The sequence below is a fragment of the Schistocerca cancellata genome, chromosome 1 (assembly GCF_023864275.1).
Source record: "Schistocerca cancellata isolate TAMUIC-IGC-003103 chromosome 1, iqSchCanc2.1, whole genome shotgun sequence".
NCBI lineage: Eukaryota > Metazoa > Arthropoda > Insecta > Orthoptera > Acrididae > Schistocerca > Schistocerca cancellata.
Window position 1 is genome coordinate 575,418,227 of NC_064626.1, and position 9,266 is coordinate 575,427,492.

General features: G+C 44.9%; 1 non-coding gene across 1 annotated transcript; it reads left to right on the forward strand.

Annotated features, from left to right (window-relative positions):
* Positions 1–7,721: 7,721 nt before the first annotated feature.
* Trnat-ggu (transfer RNA threonine (anticodon GGU)) lies at positions 7,722–7,794 on the forward strand. The gene has a single exon. It is a non-coding gene; the product is annotated as a tRNA-Thr (tRNA).
* The last annotated feature ends 1,472 nt before the right edge of the window (positions 7,795–9,266 follow it).

Here is a 9,266-nt window from a genome sequence, read left to right on the forward strand (position 1 = left end):
AAAGCAAACACCTATTGTGTTCTGCCCACTCGTCTAATATAGGGTGCCTAGGAAGTTATTTTCTCGGATCACTAGACGACAGTTCAAGCAAGTCGTATTAATGGAGTTTATTAGAGTAAGTTAAATTGACAGTAAAAGGTGTGTTTCGCGAGAAAATAGCGACAACAAATAATCAATATCCTTCAGTATATACAATTTCAACGGAAGCAAAACAACATAGTTCATAAATCACTGCTGTAGCGTTTGTATGCCGGCTCGTCTTCCATTCTCCCGCGGCTATTTTCTTTCCTTTACTGTTCTTTTAAAACCCTGTACAAAATATAGGCCGCAGCGGCCTATCTACGCCGCTCTTTGCCATAGAAAACCAGAGAACAGATAACATGTAGACAGTTATACAGAAAAATATGAATATGAAAAAACAGGTGACACACATAATGATAATAACGAAGACGTTCGAACTGAAGACTCTGAATTGCATAAGCAAGTGCAACCATACATGAAGGCACACTGTCGGACGATGGAGGCCACTGAAGAGACACAGTTGCACTGGAACGGAGAAACACTGCACAGAAAACAATGGCGATGACCTTCGACGCACTGTACACACTATTACACAAAGAAAAGGGGGGGGGGCGGCCGCAGGGAATAGGGGAAGATTGGAGGGAGGTGAGGAGGACGCCAGCAGGAGAGAAGAAGTGAGGGGGAGGGGAGAGGGGAGGGTTGGGTGCGGAAGGGGGGTGGGAGGAGAGAGGAGGGGGAAGGAAGTTTGGTGGAAGAGAAGGGAAAGAGGGAGCCCTGGAGGAGAAATTCATGAAGAGGAAGGGGAGGATCAAATCTGGTAGGAGGGGTAGATGGAGGGGAGGAGGGAATCATCTGGGAGGGGGAGTTGGCGGAAGCCACCTTGGACAAGGGTATGGAGGGTGGTAAGATGGAGAGCTGGTGGGATGCAGGAGTACAGGTGCGGCAGCAGATTGGGTGGGGAAAGACGGGAGAGACAAGCGGGTAAGGGGGATCAAGTTTACAGGAGGTATAAAGGATCCGTATCGGTTCAAGGAAGAGGAGGAGGTGTGGGAAAGGGATTAAGTCGTAGAGGAGCTGCGTGGGGGATGGGATCCTGCAGCTAGGCTGCTCGGCGCTTATATTCTCTTCGTGTAGAGGCCTCTCCTGTTATGGTGTCGTCCTAGAGAGGGGTTCATCAGCATACAATTGGCTGACGTCGTCTCACAGCCCTCTCTACTCTTCCGTTCTTGATCGTCGTGCCGTCGTTTGTCGTTACGCCAGAACAGTACCCTGTGCAAATCGTCGGAAGGGTCCAGGATGGTGGGCAGTCCCTGGGTGATCTCTTCATTCTGGAAGGCACAATAGATAAAAAAAATGTAAGCATATATCTTCGGGGACCATGCGCATCCTCGGGGACCGTGTGCACCCCTACATGCACTTCCTTGTTTCTTCATGCGATGGCATCTACCGCCAGGACAATGCACAATGTCACACAGCTCGCAGTGTACGAGCGTGGCTCGAAGAGCACTAGAATAAGATTACCGCACCCCTCTGGCCACCAAATTCCGCAGATTTAAACGCAGCCTAGAATGTGCGGGCCATTGACGCTGAACCGAGAAAACTAGTTCCACAGCTGGTCATTGCAGTGCTGTTGACATAGCTCCACATTCCTGTCGGTAACTTCGAGTACGTCATTGACTCTCTTCCTGCACGTCTTGCAGCGGTCCGTGCTACAAAAGCTGGTAGCGTCAATGTGACTGGACAGTGTATTACACCAAACTGCAAGTGCATGCAAACCCACCATAATCCGGGTAGCTCGTGACATGAGAATGGACAGCTTCCAAAAGGAAGCTCCATCACCCCTCGTCCATAAGTAGACGGTAGCAGGAACAGAATACAGCGCAAGAGAGAGTGCCTCATCTTCCGTTCAGCAGGGCACACTAGCACGAGACTCTGTCTGCACAGAACGCTGAATAAATAGTACACTATGCCTCCAGTGTGTGGCCTAGTAGACATACCTGACTTTACCAGTCAAGGACTGTAGGACGTTAAGCAGTCGATAACCCAGACACATGACACTGTAGCAGACTAGCGACTTATGACTCACGTAAGAATGAATAGCTTGAAAGTTTAGTAAATTGTACGTACTGCAGTTTACCTAAGTAAGAGTGAGCCCAGCAATGCAGCAGAGTTCCATCATAACCTTGTAATGCAGATGCCAAACAGTAACAAGGGGTTGACCCATTTTGTTAGAGAACACGTCGTTGTAATCCAAGTAGCCCTGCAGCCAGTAATAATTCTCACGCAGTTAAACTAATGAGGGGGCGGGCCGTGGGCCGTGGGCCGTTACTGTAACCGCGACAGCCAACCGGAAGGCCAGCGACACGAACTTCGCTCTCCCATTTCTCTGCTGTCACCTGCGGTGAACTCGAGTCTCCTGCAGCTGGGCTGTTTCCATCAGTTTCTCATTTGATGGGTATCCAGAGGTACTGCACTTGTGTCTGTTACCTGCAAGACATCATTCTCGGAAAAGGTGAACTTCATGACAGAGGAGTTGTTTCAAAGATTCTTCTATTCCCGCAGTTCCAGGAATACGCTTTCGGGCTCTGGAACAATATATTGATAAGCAATTCTGCGCGTTTTCTACACTTTTTTTATGAACAGGAGTAGCTTATGGCCTTCTGTAGTGGACGTAATCGCAGCATAAAGCAGTCTCGATAAACATGAATTATGGAAGAGAATGGTTTCATATCGTATTCAGTGACAAATATGATTCAAACTCTGATTGGAGTAAATACCACGTTCATTTTCCGAGGTTTTCGCTTCAAAAAATGGTTCAAATGGCTCTGAGCACTATGGGACTCAACTTCTGAGGTCATCAGTCCCCTAGAACTTAGAACTACTTAAACCTAACTAACCTAAGGACGTCACACACATCCATACCCGAGGCAGGATTCGAACCTGCGACCGTAGCGGTCGCGCGGTTCCTGACTGTAGCGCCTAGAACCGCTCGGACACAATGGCAGGCGTTTTCGCTTCCTCTGTATACTGGAGATGCTTCTTTCAACATCACTACAGAAAGGTCCCAGAACTGCTCTCATTAATAAACGGTCACAACGCCCATATAGTACTAGGGACAGAAAGTTGGCTGAAACCAGACGTAAACAGTAATGAAATCCTAAACTCAGATTGGAATGTATACCGCAGAGACAGGCTGGACAGTGAAGGGGGAGGCGTGTTTATAGCGATAAGAAGTGCAATAGTATCGAAGGAAATTGACGGAGATCCGAAATGTGAAACGATTTGGGTGAAGGTCACGGTTAAAGCAGGCTCAGACATGGTAATTGGATGTCTCTATAGGCCCCCTGGCTCAGCAGCTGTTGTGGCTGAGCACCTGAAGGATAATTTGGAAAATATTTCGAGTAGATTTCCCCATCATGTTATAGTTCTGGGTGGAGATTTTAATTAGCCGGATATAGACTGGGAGACTCAGATGTTCATAACGGGTGGCAGGGACAAAGAATCCAGTGAAATTTTTTTAAGTGCTTTATCTGAAAACTACCTTGAGCAGTTAAACAGAGAACCGACCCCTGGCGATAACATATTAGACCTTCTGGTGACAAACAGACCCGAACTATTTGAAAAAGTTAACGCAGAACAGGGAATCAGCGATCATAAAGCGGTTACGGCATCGATGATTTCAGCCGTAAATAGGAATATTAAAAAGGGTAGTAAGATTTTTCTGTTTAGAAAAAGTGACAAAAAGCAGACTTCAGAGTACCTGTTGGCTCAACACAAAAGTTTTGTCTCAAGTACAGATAGTGTTGAGGATCAGTGGACAAAGTTCAAAACCGTCGTACAATATGCGTTAGATGAGTATGTGCCAAGCAAGATCGTAAGAGATGGAAAAGAGCCACCGTGGTACAACAACCGAGTTAGAAAACTGCTGCGGAAGCAAAGGGAACTTCACGGCAAACATAAACATAGCCAAAGCCTTGCAGACAAACAAAAATTACGCGAAGCGAAATGTAGTGTGAGGAGGGCTATGCGAGAGGCGTTTAATGAATTCGAAAGTAAAGTTCTATGTACTGACTTGGCAGAGAATCCTAAGAAATTTTGTTCTTCTATCAAAGCGGTAGATGGATCAAAACAAAACGTCCAGACACTCTGTGACCAAAATGGTACTGAAACAGAGGATGACAGACTAAAGGCCGAAATACTAAATGTCTTTTTCCAAAGTTGTTTCACAGAGGAAGATTGCACTGTAGTTCCTTCTCTAGATTGTCACACAGATGACAAAATGGTAGATATCGAAATAGACGACAGAGGGATAGAGAAACAATTAAAATCGCTCAAAAGAGGAAAGGCCTCTGGACCTGATGGGATACCAGTTCAATTTTACACAGAGTACGCGAAGGAACTTGCCCCCCTTCTTGCAGCGGTGTACCGTAGGTCTCTAGAAGAGCGTAGCGTTCCAAAGGATTGGAAAAGGGCACAGGTCATCCCCGTTTTCAAGAAGGGACGTCGAACAGATGTGCAGAACTATAGACCTATATCTCTAACGTCGATCAGTTGTAAAATTTTGGAACACGTATTGTGTTTGAGTATAATGACTTTTCTGGAGACTAGAAATCTACTCTGTAGGAATCAGCATGGGTTTCGAAAAAGACGGTCATGTGAAACCCAGCTCGCGCTATTCGTCCACGAGACTCAGAGGGCCATAGAAACGGGTTCACAGGTAGATGCCGTGTTTCTTGACTTCCGCAAGGCGTTCGATGCAGTTCCCCACAGTCGTTTAATGAACAAAGTAAGAGCATATGGACTATCAGACCAATTGTGTGATTGGATTGAGGAGTTCCTAGATAACAGGACGCAGCATGTCATTCTCAATGGAGAGAAGTCCTCCGAAGTAAGAGTGATTTCAGGTGTGCCGCAGAGGAGTGTCATAGGACCGTTGCTATTCACAATATACATAAATGACCTTGTGGATGACATCGGAAGTTCACTGAGGCTTTTTGCAGATGATGCTGTGGTGTATCGAGAGGTTGTAACAATGGAAAATTGTACTGAAATGCAGGAGGATCTGCAGCGAATTAACACATGCTGCAGGGAATGGCAATTGAATCTCAATGTAGACAAGTGTAATGTGCTGCGATTACACAGAAAGATAGATCCTTTATCATTTAGCTACAAAATAGCAGGTCAGCAACTGGAAGCAGTTAATACCATAAATTATCTGGGAGTACGCATTGGGAGTGATTTAAAATGGAATGATCATATAATGTTGATCGTTGGTAAAGCAGATGCCAGACTGAGATTCATTGGAAGAATCCTAAGGAAATGCAATCCGAAAACAAAGGAAGTAGGTTACAGTACGCTTGTTCGCCCACTGCTTGAATACTGCTCAGCAGTGTGGGATCCGTACCAGATAGGGTTGATAGAAGAGATAGAGAAGATCCAATGGAGAGCAGCGCTCTTGGTTACAGGATCATTTAGTAATCGCGAAAGCGTTACGGAGATGATAGATAAACTCCAGTGGAAGACTCTGCAGGAGAGACGCTCAGTAGCTCGGTACGGGCTTTTGTCAAAGTTTCGAGAACATACCTTCACCGAAGAGTCAAGCAGTATATTGCTCCCTCCTACGTATATCTCGCGAAGAGACTATGAGGATAAAATCAGAGAGATTAGAGCCCACACAGAGGCATACCGACAATCCTTCTTTCCACGAACAATACGAGACTGGAATAGAAGGGAGAACCAATAGAGGTACTCAAGGTACCCTCCGCCACACACCGTCAGGTGGCTTGCGGAGTATGGATGTAGATGTAGATGTAGATCAGTCCCAAGTCAAATACGCATGGATACATTTTTATTCACAGATTTTAATATTTTTGTTTTCTGTCGGTTGTATACATTTTCAAAACGTAGACTAATCCACGAGTATATGAAGATGGTATCTGTTCCTTCGGACTTGCCTTTTGTTCGATATAGTTCGCTGCGTTTGGTCTGGGCAGACGTCACAAGACATCCGTTCAAGTTGATCGTTGATTCCTTGACTCAGTTTTTTTATTACAGAGAGCACGCAGCCCTCTGCCCAAATACGCTGAGCTACCGTGCTGGCGTCCATCTGAGACACCGAGGACACAAAGGATAATGCGACTGCAGGGACTTATCTCTGGCACGCCTCCCGTGAGACCCACATTCCCAACTTTTTGTCCCGCACTATATTCATATTGCCTCTGCCCTTTATCCCCACAGAAGAAGATGGTCAAATGGCCGGTGAGCCATATATGTGCTATATACAGCGTGTTACAAAAAGGTACAGCCAAACTTTCAGGAAACATTCCACACACACAAATAAAGAAAAGATGTTATGTGGACATGTGTCCGGAAACGCTTAATTTCCATGTTAGAGCTCATTTTAGTTTCTTCCACTTACGCTCAATGGAGTACGTTATCATGGTTTCATACGGGATACTCTACCTGTGTTGCTAGAACGTGTGCCTTTACAAGTACGACACAACATGCGGTTCATGCACGATGGAGCTCCTGCACATTTCAGTCGAAGTGTTCGTACGCTTCTCAACAACAGATTCGGTGACCGATGGATTGGTAGAGGCGGACCAATTCCATGGCCTCCACGCTCTCCTGACCTCAACCCTCTTGACTTTCATTTATGGGGGCATTTGAAAGCTCTTGTCTACGCAACACCGGTACCAAATGTAGAGACTCTTCGTGCTCGTATTGTGGACGGCTGTGATACAATACGCCATTCTCCAAGGCTGCATCAGAGCATCAGGGATTCCATGCGACGGAGGGTGGATGCATGTATCCTCGCTAACGGAGGACATTTTGAACATTTCCTGTAACAAAGTGTTTGAAGTCACGCTGGTACGTTCTGTTACTGTGTGTTTCAAAAAAATGGTTCAAATGGCTCTGAGCACTATGGGACTCAACTGCTGAGGTCATTAGTCCCCTAGAACTTAGAACTAGTTAAACCTAACTAACCTAAGGACATCACAAACATCCATGCCCGAGGCAGGATTCGAACCTGCGACCGTAGCGGCCTTGCGGTTCCAGACTGCAGCGCCTTTAACCGCACGGCCACTTCGGCCGGCCTGTGTGTTTCCATTCCATGATTAATGAGATTTGAAGAGAAGTAATAAAATGAGGTCTAACATGGAAAGTAAGCGTTTCCAGACACATGTCTATATAACATATTTTCTTTCTTTGTGTGTGAGGAATATTTCCTGAAAGTTTGGCCGTACCTTTTTGTAACACCCTGTATATATGAAGATGGTATCTGTTCCTTTGGACATGTCCGAAAGAACAGATACCATCGGTGACCATGCAGCTCGTTAGAATGGAATTACAATGAAATGAATACCCCTAGCTGTATCAACGCATGTATGCAGCTAGGGGTATTCATTTCATTGTAATTTAATTCTAACGAGCTGCATGGTCACCGATGGTATCTGTTCTTTCGGACATGTCCAAAGGAACAGATACCATCTTCATATGTATATATAATATGGCTCACCGGCCATTTGACCATCTTATTCTGTGCGGAAGCACAAACAGTGCCCGAACTCTTACGGGAATCGGCAAAAAGCCGCGAGTAATGAATATAATGAGCAGAGGCAATATGAATATAGTTGGGAATGTGGGTCTCACGGGAGGCGTGCCAGAGATAGGTCCCTGCAGTCACAATATCCTCTGTGTCCTCGATGGCTCAGAGGATAGAGCGTCTGCCAGGTATGCAGGAGATCCCGGGTTTGAATCCCGGTCGGGGAACAGATTTTCAACTGTCCCCGTTGACTTATATCAACGCCAGTATGCAGCTACGGGTATTCATTTCATTTTAATTTAATCCATGAGTAAATGAAAGAAAAGTTGAGGTACAAAAGTGTAAGTCCGGACATCGGATCTGCATCTAAATCCGCAGGCTGCAAGCCACAACAAAATTTGAGGTGCACGATACGAAATGTATTGTAATTATTTTTTCCCACTTGTACCATTCTCGGGTAATTAGCGAGAATATCTATCGTTAGTAACCCTCCATAGAAGCCCAAAAATCTATCACTTTATACTCGTGGTCGTTACGCAGCATGTATACTGGCTCGTATTGTAACATGGGCTCTCGGAAATCTGCTATAGCATGCCCTGTTGAAGTTTGTTAACCATTTCTGAACCCCTCTTGCGCTGGATAAACGCACACATGACAGATTGTGGAACACGCCTTTGTGTCTTCTCGGTATCTTTAATAAATCCAACGTAAGAAGAGCCTTAGAGAGGCTAGCCTTATTCAAGAACTAGGCGAATTACAGTTAGTTTGGATACTTTCGATAAGCCAGTCTAGACTGCTGTTATTGTTATGGCCTTCACTGCGAAGCTCGATTTAGTGCAGATCTGTACGCTGTGTAAGCCTCTTGAGTACTGAATACTTATGGCAACCTCCATGCATTTGAACCTACTTACTGCATTCGTCTAGATCTCACTCTACAGTTCTCCCCTACCACCCCACCCTCCCTCCCATCTCAGCATCTGACTGAGTGGCCGGCGAGAGAGCAAATTTGGCTCTTTTCAAATTATGCGAGGCATCGAGAGTATTAAAGGCTCAATGATGCTTAACGCGCCATGTATTTAGGTTGTAGTTCTGGCCTGAGGTGGTCTTGTGACGTTTGGAGATATTTTCAGTAGCATGACTTGGGATCACTGATAGAGGTTACCACTGAACATGAACCAGAATCTCTATTTAAATATTCCCTGTGATGTTCGTTTTATATATTCACGATGTGCAGAGCCAGTAAACACGCATGCATTCATGCAGCATCGTATCATTAAACATGCACAGTAATGCAGAAAAACGATAAAAACATTCGTGATCAAAATTTAGTTCTATATTTATTTCTGTTTGGTTCCAAAACAGTAGACAATAAACAATTTCTTGAAATTTTCTTCACTTAGTCACGCTTTTATCAGACAGAACATTTTTATCATAGAAAATGAATGACCTTTCTACGTCACAAGAAGTAAGACGCGTATACTTAAATGAAGAATTTCGGACAACCTCAGATCAAGTTGAAAGGCTTTTACATTTTCGCCACAAAATATTTTTTTGTCAGTTTCATAAATTCGGTATCAGAATTGGTGGAATAACTTCATCTTAAAAGCTACGACATCGAATTCTACGTAGGATGATTGCAAAGATCTTTCAACGTCTTCAATAACTGTCAGAGATTCTGCCAGTTACCTGTGGCTTCCAA